The sequence below is a fragment of the Gossypium hirsutum genome, chromosome D12 (genome assembly GCF_007990345.1).
Source record: "Gossypium hirsutum isolate 1008001.06 chromosome D12, Gossypium_hirsutum_v2.1, whole genome shotgun sequence".
Taxonomy (NCBI): domain Eukaryota; kingdom Viridiplantae; phylum Streptophyta; class Magnoliopsida; order Malvales; family Malvaceae; genus Gossypium; species Gossypium hirsutum.
In genome coordinates this window covers 10000978-10012997 of record NC_053448.1, presented here as the reverse complement: position 1 = coordinate 10012997, position 12020 = coordinate 10000978, and positions in this window count along the sequence as shown.

Genomic DNA, 12020 nt, shown 5'->3' with positions numbered 1-12020 from the left:
AAACAATCACCATAGATCAAGATTCTGCAATTACAAATGCAATTGCAATAGTTTTGCCGCGTACCATACACCATTTTTGCATGTGGAATATTGAGAAAAAATTTCCTGAAAACTTTGAGTGATGTTTTACATTTAGAATATTGATTTTAAGGAGTTCAGTAATTGCATTCATAATACACTTACTCCTGATGAGTTTGAAGATGCTTGGATGAGACTTATTCAAACATATAATTTACAAGGTAATTTATGGTTAGACCAAATTTACTTTATTTGACAAAAGTGGGTTCTGACATTTTTACGTAACTCTTTTTGTGTTGGAATGTCAACAATTTAATGAAGTGAAAGTCTGAAGAAAATTTTCAAGGAATATGTCAATGCCAGTACTTTAGTAAGTAAGTTTGTCAAGAAATTTGAAGAAACTGTCGATGATCGGTATACTAGAGAATGAGAGAAAAATTTTAAGACTATGAACTCAAAACCCATTTTTGAAAACATTATATCCTATGGAAGCTGAGGCCTCTTATGTATACTCTCAGAAATTATTTAGAACATTTCAAGATGAGTTAGTTTATTCTCAAGAGTATGTTGCCGAAAAAGTTGGTGTTAATGATGGTTCAAAAGTATACAAGGTACATGAGATTAACAAGTAAAAGCTAATTTATATGATAACTTTTGACGTATCATAAAATGATGGTGTTTGTAATTGCCACAAAATTAAATTCATGGGCATTTTGTGTCGGCATGTTTTGGAAGTTTTCATAAAGAATGAAGTATTTTCCTTACTTTCTCAATACATCTTATGTAGGTGGAGAAAAGATGCCAAGAAAAATGGTAGTTCAGTTATCCTACCGAATGCAATTATTGATAAGGAAAATGAGTCATCTACTTTGTGGTTCAATAGTGTTATGTTACAATCTCTAAGAATTTATGAAAAAGCAACAAGATCAAGTAAACATTATGAATCAAAAACTTGTGTGATGAACTAGATAATTTAGCCATTGATAGAGTTGATAAAGCCACAAAGTTAACTTTAATTGATGAATCTATAGTTGGTGAAGATGATAATACTTTTTTATGATGGTGTGGCTTTAAGAGATCCTGTACATGTTGTCACCAAAGGACGTCCTCATTCGTTGATATTAGCTCGTAATCGTTAGATGATCACCAGATCACTTTTGTTGCCCAACCATTTCTAACAAGTATGAAAACAAGCGTAACGCCCTAAAATTTTAATTTTGGGTATTGTGAATGTGTGACACAAAATATCTGTTTGCTTTAGTGGTTATGTGTCTTGGGTGTGTTTGGGAGGTCCCAAGTTCAAGCCAGGACTTGGGGAAGGGAAATTTTGGTATTTTTATGAATAATCCCTATCTTTGGTCAGTAGGCTTTTAAGTAAAAGTTGGCAAATAATTAATAGAATGGGTCTGCTGGTCTGGTGTATAAGTGGAGTGTTGGTGTGAAAGAGGTCCTATGTTTGAACCTTGGCGTGGGCATTATTTTTGCTCGTGTGTCCAGGAGAGTTTGAGATGGACTAAAAATGTGGATTTAGTGGGGAGTTTGATGGAGAGAAATAAGGGTTTGGGCTGCCAAATTTCTGCTCTCATTCACCCTTCATCTTCTTGATCTTTCTTTTCCCACTTTGCCTCGTGTCGCTCCACATTTGTCTGCGATCGTTCGGTAAGTTTTAGATAAGTGATTTGCCTCTGTTTGTCAACTTTCTTCTGATGTGTTTTTTTATGCGTATTAGGGGAGGATTCAAGGGCTCGTAATCACCAATCGGAGTCTTAGTTTGTGTGGGAATTACTGTTCATCGGTTGAAGGTAAGGTTTAGTCGCTTATGGGTTAAAACCTCGATACGAGTTCAATTAGGGAGTATGTTATGTGAGATTAAATTAGTGTTATTTGTTCAATTATAAGCTTTGGAGTGCTCGTGGACTGTTTTAGCATCAAACAAAACTAGGTGTGTACCCGAAACATAAAAAACGAGATTTAGTGAAAAGCCAAAATTGCTTGCTGTTTGGACAGTAGCAGTAGGCTAAATTTAAAAAATCACCATAAATTGTGGAAATTGAATTAGAGGATGAAAAAAAAGATGGAATTAAATCTTATTGAGTCTAGTTTCTCATAGAAGAAACGGTGTGGAATTGTAAATCGTGAGATATAATAAGTTTTGTGACACAAGGGCAGAATGAATTCGGGTTCCCCTATTCTAAATTTAGAAAATCATAAAAAATTGGAGAAAAATAATTAGGGGTTAAAATTTACATTTTTAAATTATTAATGAGTCTATTTTCAATAGAAACAAATGGTAACATCATCCAAATTTTGTACTAAGAGATAATTAATTTTTAGCAAAGAAAGGTCGAAGCTGTCAGACAACAGAACATGGGTAAGGTTGAAGATTTTACTGTACTTATTGGCTGAACCAAAAATTCTAAAAATTTTATGGTAGAAAGGCATTTGAGTCTAGTTTCAAAGATATCAAGCGGACCTTAATTTGGAATTTTTTAGCTCAAGATATAAATAATTTAGTAACAGTGACTCTAGTAGACAGCTTTGAAGGAACATATAAGTAAATAGTGAAAACATATATGAATATTTAGCTAGTATGGGTTACATTAAAAATGGACCACGTAGCCAAGACCAACTTGGGCTGAGTGGGCCACACGACGTGTGGGCCCACACAGGCAAACCACATAGGCGTGTGAGCCCATTATCACTTAATTCATTGCTAAGGTTGCACAGGTCGCCCAAGTCGACTGTGAACCTACTGTAGGATCGGTAAGCATCATTTAGACCACTAATTGTACGAACTGTCTGTTTGATTTATATATGTGTTGAGCATGACGATAGTATGCTTGTATACTGAACTGGTTATATGTACTGATGTCCTGAGATAGCATGTTATGATTTGTATGTTGCATTGCATGGGGTTGGGTTAATTATATTTGGAGGAAGTCTACTGAAAGGCTCTTAAGCCTAACATACTGGCAGCTCAGCTGTAAATTACTATTTTGTGCGACATTCGGTACTACCTGGAGTGTAGGGATGGGTGGGTTGATTTGATCCCCACATGGAGTGTAGGGTTGGACGAAGATGGTGTGTAGAGGCTGGTTGGGTAGGACTTTGTTACTGAATATTGCATGACTGCAACGGATAATGTGATGGGCTAAGGCCCTACTGCATATTGGATACTGTACTGAGATGGGCTAAGGCCCAAATAGTTGCTGATGCTAAAAAAGGGGTTAGGCCCAAGACTGCTTTAACTGTGCACTGTGATTTGCTATTGTTTGTTTTCTTTGGGATCACACACTGAGTTTTCGTAAACTCACCCCTTTTGTTTAAATGTGCATAGGTAATCCCCAGATCTAGATGGATCGATGCGGCGGAGGACTCGGCGGTGACTACAGTTTTGGACTTTCATGGTTTTTAACTCATATTTTCGATAATTGGTTTTATTTCTATTCTATTTTTACTGGCTAAGTTTTTGGGATGTAATTGGGCTTTTGGACTTTAGTTTTGGGTTTTAATTTTCCTTTCCTTATGGATTACAACGCTAGTAGTAGGAAACTTTGGTTTTCAAAAGAAACAAATGTTTTTCCTAAATGCACAATTGTTTAATCTGTTTTAAAAGCTTTCGCAAACGAATAACGTTTTGAAACTATCGATTAAACGAGCAACGCAATTTTGGAACTAATAAGATATTAAGATAAGGAATTCAATGGAAATGGTTTTAATATGACGACACGGTTTTCGAACACCTATCATGTGACATAGCTAGATCCGGCCATAACGTCTAGACCTGATTTGGGGTGTTACAACAAGTTAAAAGAAAAAAATTAAAATAACAAGATAAGGAAATATGGGACTTCGACATAATAACGAACCCAAAAAAGAACCAACGATATAAGAGATCATGACCCATTTTCTATAATTTTTTTATGGAATTGAAAAGTATAAAAATAGAAAATCGAGACCCGCTAACTATAAAGAGTTAGAAACCGTCGATATAGTTGATCACCACACTCAGAATATAGATGAGAAGGGGAGTGATAAGATCGAAAGGGTTGAACGCCACAAAACAAAGTCTTGATAAGTTCAGGGGTGTTCTTCGAAACTTAAAATAATAAACTCTCAAAAAATATTTTTTTATTAAAATCAGAATTCTAACCTTTCAAAGTTACAAAATGCAAACTATTTATAGACTATCCTAGGAAGACAAATGGACATGAATGTAAATTTCTAGGTTCCATATATGACCAAATGGTCATGTTCATCTTCTCTTGCGATACATTCTCTTTGTAACATCAAATATTTTAAACTCTTACAGTCATCAAATAGGTTACATTACTCACCAAAAAATTAATGTCACTAACTATTCAATGCAATTACAATGTCAACCATCTCTAATTCGCGTGACGAATAACTCTTTTCATACAACTTTAACTGCATGGAAGCATAAGCCATCACTATACATTCTTGTACTAAAACACACTCCAAACCATTCAATGACGCATGACTGAAAATCATAAACTCTGTACCCGATTCAGGCTGAACCAAAATTGCTGCTTCAGTTAACAGTGTTTTCAACTATTTATAACTTTATTAACATATATTAAACCAAATCAAACTTCGCACAAATGAAAACTTCAACAATCGAAACAAATTTAATTTTACAATAATATTTCTCAATTAGAACCATTCCGATAGATATAATTTTGTATAATGTCTTCTAAAATATGAATTTTTCATTCAGACTATCCATCTATTTACCCATGAAAGCACAAAATTTATTTCCGGACCCAAGGATGAACTCAAACACATATAACTCAATTAACTTTTCAAACAAATAACCCAATCAAACCAAACAACTGAATCGATCTTGGCTGTCAAACAATAACTTTTCAAAGAAAACCTTTTTTCTTGTTGACAAGATAATTTAGACATACAATTTATCGCAATTTCTTCAAGATACTAGTCAAAGATCTTCTTAAAAACTTCATAACTCAAATATGACATAACATTTCATCTTTACTCATTGACATATATCAAGATTTACCTGGAAGTGATAACTCTTATAAAAATTTGAACTTGATCTTCTATCGTCTATGCTTTTTGCCGATGTCAATTCCCTTTCAAGAAAACTAGAAAGGATTATAATAAAGTTATCTCAACTATTAATCATCGAAGCGTTGTACTATACTGAAGCCACCTCCGTCAGATAAAAATCATAATGCCATAATAAGACCTACATCTCAACCGTATAAATAGATAATATCCCAGCTGTTAATAATTCATTTTGAACACAAAAGAAAATCAAATATGGTTTCAACAGAAATAAATGCAGAAATATAACCTCTATAAATCTGATGACAATACCACTGTACTCTCATGATCAAACCAGAAATTATAATCATAATAGATATATTCATCTCCGTCAAAAGAATATCTCTTGGAAATAATCATATAGAACCATAATAAAACCGAGGTAGCGAAATCTCAAAGTATGGAACTATACAGAATTTCTGAAAATTACAACACATATAGAATAAAAAAGATTTCAATGATATCTCAGAGAAATTCCAGAAGAAAACATCACTCATAAGCACTAAAATCAACTGTGACAGAAGCAATATAATCTTCATGTATATTCAACAAAACAATAACCAGTAGGAATAGAATACTATCATCACACAGATTCTATCATCAACTTTTCTTTAACAAAAAGAAATAGAATACCAATGAAAGATAGAGCAATGCCGAACATAACCCAAACAGACCAACAATGCTTTCGTCTATTAGTATATTTAGCTAATGTTCTCATACAATAAGAATTTCATTTGAAGATATTCGGCCACATATACCTCTGAAAGTAGACAAACACATAGAGTACCCAGAAGAAATCGTCGTAAACTATTCGACTATAACCGTTGTACTCAACTATCTTTACAATTCAAACATTATTCTACTGTCTATCTCTGACATTACTGATTTCTCATTATCCCATCATTAACAGAAATCAATTCAGAAGAACTTCCAGTTAATATAATCTTTAGATATCACAGCTGAATATTTTGTTTCATCGAATTTAACTTCTTATTTAACAATGACTTTGCATAATCCGAATGGCCTTCAAAACAATTCACTATCTCTTCTGTACTATCTTTACTTGCTGACTCATTCTCTTATCTGATCATAGTATTAATCCTTCAATTTCGGAACTCTGTAATTCCAGACTTGTGAGCTTATTCAATCTAAATCTTACGGATTTCATTGTAACACTTTACTAATGAAGGGGGTGAGGGTTGTAAAGCCTCAAATTTAACTTTCACATATACATGCACATAACATAAAATTTATCAATAACAAATATCATGCACTCTCATTCATACCTTTATGAATTTCAACTCATCATAAACACATTTTCACTCAAATATTTGAGTGTCACACTCTGTACTATTGGAATTAGCTCGGTTGGAAAGCACATCTGTCTAAATAAACAAATTTCATCAGAGCCGGGAGATATCACACTATCACTGGTTAAATATGGCATGTATAGCTAGACTCACATAAGCTACGTTAGTCCTAGAATCGACTAAACCGTAGCTCTGATACCAATAAATGTAACACCCTTAACTCGTATCCGTCGCCGAACTAGGGTTAAGAGGCATTATCGAACAATTCACATCATTATACAAATATTTCATATACATTGATCATGTATCATCATATCACATTCATTCATAATCACGTTGTCCCTTAAATAGGTCTACGAGATCTAAAACATGCTTTTAAGAAGGTTTGGGACTAAACTGGTTACACATAAAAATTTTCGAAGCTTTAAGAATTTTCTAAGTAACAGAATTCACACACCCGTGTGAACAGCCGTGTGGACGAATATAGACCATTTGCAAGGCCAATTCGCCACCCATAAAGGTCAACCCTACACAAGCACAAAATATACCATTTTTATACATAATAGACAGCTTAAATATTGTGAAATCATGCATCAAACATGCCATACCAATTCAACCATTTCATCTATTCATACACAAACTTTTGCCTAACCACAAACATACTAAATCGATATGATTTATTATTTAGCCAAACAATAATCATTTAAACCAATTTAACAAGGCATGTAAATCAATGTCTTTTAGACCTAAAATACTCCATTCCTTTTTCATTATCTCAATTGCAACCTAACCTCTCAATACCAATATAAACAAACGCATAAATACCATTATTCATCAATCGTGAATATCAATTTGGACACTTCCACTAATACATCAATAACTTTACTAAAGCTTACCACATAACCACAATCACATACCAATTATAAGGCCATCTACATATCAAACCTCACATTATAAACAAGCCAAATCTCATGGCTCAATACATTTCAAACATATAGGCACCAATAGCCAAAATCACTTATACACTTAATAAACCAACTAGCCTATACATGCCACATAACCAAAATTATAAATCTTTTAAGTACCGAAACCATAGCTGGATAATATGATGGGATCTCCGACGACTTCCAACCTGAGTGAGCCTTCGAAACACTATAAACATAGAAAAAAATAACACAAAGTAAGCTATAAAGCTTAGTAAGTTCGTACGGCTAATAAACTAATATTAGCAACTAAACACATTTTAAGTAATTACATAAAGTATAACCCAATTCATATGATCTCACAATTCAATCACATAATCACCCACATAGCTATCCTTAGCTTTCACAAGTTTAATCAATTTAATTCTCATACAACATTCAATTTATACTTCCATATAGCCAAATAAGCACATTTTGGTATATAACATATCTAAACACATATCTTTCTCGTTTCATATACATGATATGGTATGAACTCACCAATTCGCTTTCATTTGGTTCTCACATAGGTTCTGTACATACCTATCTTGCTTAACTCGATCGTACTTTCATTCTCAACTTTCACTTACTTGTTGATTTCTATCACGAATACCTTTATTTCTTTGTACCATCACTTATAACCATGTTTCATTCACTTTTCTCGTTGAACCATTTGGAATGCTAAAGGATACTCGGGGATCTCGTACACATAGTACCGTAACAATGTCATATCCCAGATATGGTCTTACATGTAATCTCGTATCGATGCCAATAGCCCAGCCATGGTCTTACACGAAATCACATATCCATGCCAATGTCCGAGACATGGTCTTACACGAAGTCTCATATCGATGCCATATCCCAGATATGGTCTTACATGTAGTCTCGGTAACCCTAATATCATGACATTTGTATTCCATCTATTCCTAAGGTTCAACCTGGACTTTTACTTTGTCGAATCTCCGTCGAACATTTCCAAAGCATTGTAATCACAAATGAATTCAATATTTAAGCATTCACCATAATTATCTCAATTAAGCATTTAAACATGTATAATTTAATGCTTATTAAACATACGAACTTACCTCGTTCGCTGTAACGACGAATTAGGTCGACTAATTTGATACTTTGTTTTCCCCCTGTTCTAGATCCAAATCTCGTTTATCTCAATCTATAAAATATCAAAATTTACTTATTTAATCATCATTTCATTCAATTTAGCACAATTTACACATTTTGGAAAAATTACTTTTTTACCCCTATTATTTCACATTTTTACAATTTAGTCCTTATTAAAAAATCACAAATTAATGAAATTCCCAATAGACCCATGCTAGAAAAATTACCATAATGCCCCTAGCAGCACATAATTTTTATTTATTTCACATTTTAACCACTAACTTTACACTTTTATCAATTTAATCCCTATTTTACATTTTTACTAAAAATCACTTTATAGAACTTGTATAATTCACAACAAACTTTCATAATCTATCATCAAAAATCATAACACATATGTATTCAATAATGGCAGCATTCAAATACTTTAACAGTTTTGAAATCGGAGATACGGGCTAACTAGATTAAGCTGCAACGACCTCAAAAACATAAAAATTATTAAAAATCGAGTCAAAAATGAACTTACAATTAAACCTTGAGATGGCCAAATATTCAAGATCCCATGGCTGTGTTTCTTTAGCAACTTTCGGCTAGAAAAGATGAATGGAGAAGAAATTATTTTGTTTTATTTTATTTAGCCTTTAGTTACCAATTTACAAAATTAACCTTTAATAAGTTTAATAACTACTCCAAATGCCATGCTACTAACTTCCACTATCTTATTAATGGACTAATTACCAATTAAGGGTCTTTACTTTAATAATTCATAGCTATTAGACACCTTTTTCTAATAGAATGCAAGTTTTACACTTTACGCGATTTAGTCCTTTTTACCGAATTAAGCCTTTAAACGGTAAAATTTCTTTATGAAAATTTCACACAATAATTATATCATGTTTTAAACCATAATAAAATAAATATTTTGACTTCGAATTTGTGGTCCCAAAACCACTGTTCCTATTAACCCTAAAAACGAGTTGTTACATGTATGCCTAAATATTTTGTTTCTATTAATATTTTTTAAGGAAGGATATGAGAATGTAGTAATGAATTTTATCATTACAGATAGAAAATATTTATCTTATTTGGTACTAAAATAAACAAATATATTCTAATAGTTGATAGTACAAAATTATTTGAAAGCTCCAAAAGAGCTAATATATCAATATCTAAAAAGCACCAAGTTTGAGATGATAAAATTATATGTCATATGAATCTCATATTGAGATTGTGAATGAGAAAAAAGATTATACTTCATATGAATCAAAAGAGGATTGGGTTATTTATATTTTGAATCGAACTCGGGACCTCTCGCACTCTAAGTGAGAATCATTCCATTAGACCAAATGCTTTATATTTGAATATTTTGACATATTCTCTGAAGCGAATATTACATATAATTGTTTGAAAATTATATTTATTTATTAACTTAGTGGCATTATAGACTTCACATTGATTTAGACATTTTCAGTAGTAAATGTCACAATAGTATTTATATGTGGATACAAAATAAAAAGAATGAAAATAAAATTATCAATTGTCAAAATTTATATTTACATTATTAGTAAAATTGAAAAAACATGTTAAAGTAAACCAGAAGTTTACTAATACAAATACATTTACTATTTACCGTGACCAGTTAGACCATCCTGGATCATATATGATGCGAAAATTAATTGAAAATTCATATGGATATTCATTAAAGAACCAGAAGATTCTTTAATTTAAAGAATTCTCATTTGTTGTTTGTTCCCAATGAAAATTGATTCTTAGAAACTCAGTAGCTAAAGTTGAGATATAATGTCTTACATTTCTCAAATAAATATGGGCCCATTCATCCACCATGTGGATGGTTTTGTTATTATATGATTTTGGTAAATACATCTACAAAATAATCATGTATGTGTTATCAACTTGCAACCTATCGTTTGCAAGATTGCTTGTTTAAATAATTAATTTTAGATCACGCAACTAAGAAACTTCATCTTGCTAATACTGATGAGTTTATATCTCAGTCTTTTATTGATTGAGTTTGAAAAACTTTTGTAAAAGTTTGTTATTTATGCGCATAATAGTTTAGAGAAATTATTGATTGAACGCCTCTGGTTAATGTCTAAACCATTACTTATGAGAACAAAACTTCCTATTTCAGCATGAGATTGTATTGATTTACATGCTGTACGCATCAAGCAAATAAATTATAAATACTTCCAATTACAATTGATTTTTGGTCAAGAGCCAAATATTTCACATCTTACAATTTTTGGATGTGTGGTATATGTTTCAACTGCTCCAACGCAACGCACAAAGATGAGTCATAATAAAAAATTAGAAATGTATATTTATATGAGTCTCCTTATAATATTTTTGAGCTATTAATTCAAGATTTAATTATGACATGAGTTGTCAGTTTTCCCAACATTAGGGGGAGAGGATGAAAAGTTGGATTAATAAAGTACTTGAAATGAATTATCAATGTCTAAGATCCTCATACAAAGCAATGTGAACCAGAAGTTGAACAGATAATTCATTTTACAAATGAACCGCCAGATTCATTAAATCTCACATACCAACAGAAAATGCTCCAATATGAATTGATATCCTAATAGGACAAACTGTTAGTGCAAAAGAAAATAATCCATGCCTGAAGCATGGAAGACCGGTCAGTTCCAAAGATAAAAATCCTTGTAAAAGAAAAGGAGCAAATATTTAAGATGGTCATATAGTAGAGTCGGTGGTTCCTGAAGAGACCCATGACATAACTAATTATAAAACTCAAGAAGAGATTTAGGTACCTAAAAGTGAAAAAGAAAATGATGAAAATAAAGAAATCTCAATAAGTTATGTCAATACGAGAAAAAGATGGAACCAAAAATAAATGCAGTTGTCGACAACAATTTTGCTTATAATGTTGTTATTGAAATAACAAAAGAAAATGAGGATCCTGAGCCTAGATCTACTGAAGAATGTAAAAATAGAAAAAATTGGCAAAAATAGAATTCAAACATAATTGAATTCATTTTCTAAACGTGAAGTTTTTGGACCTGTAGTCCAAACATATAAAGGTGTAAAGCTGGTAGGATATAAATTGGTATTTGTGCGAAAACGAAATGAAATTAATGAAGTCGTAAGATATAAAGCTCGCCTTGTAGCACAAGGATTTTCACAAAGGCTCGACATTGATTATGAAAAGACATATTCTCTTGTGGTGGATGCAATCACGTTTAGATATCTTATTAGTCTGATAGTATGTGAAAAACTTGGCATGCATCTAATGGATGTTGTTACATACTATTTATATGGTACACTTGATAGTGAAATTTATATGAAAATTCCTAAAGGATTTAAAATCCCTAAAGGATTTAAAATCCCAAAAGGATATAGAGTTTCTCAGGAAAATTGCTCGATCAGATTAAAGTAAAGTTTATATGGATTAAAACAATCTGGACGATGTGGTACAATTGTCTTAGTGAATAATTGTTAAAAGAAGGTTACAAAAATGATCCAATTTGTCCATGTGTCT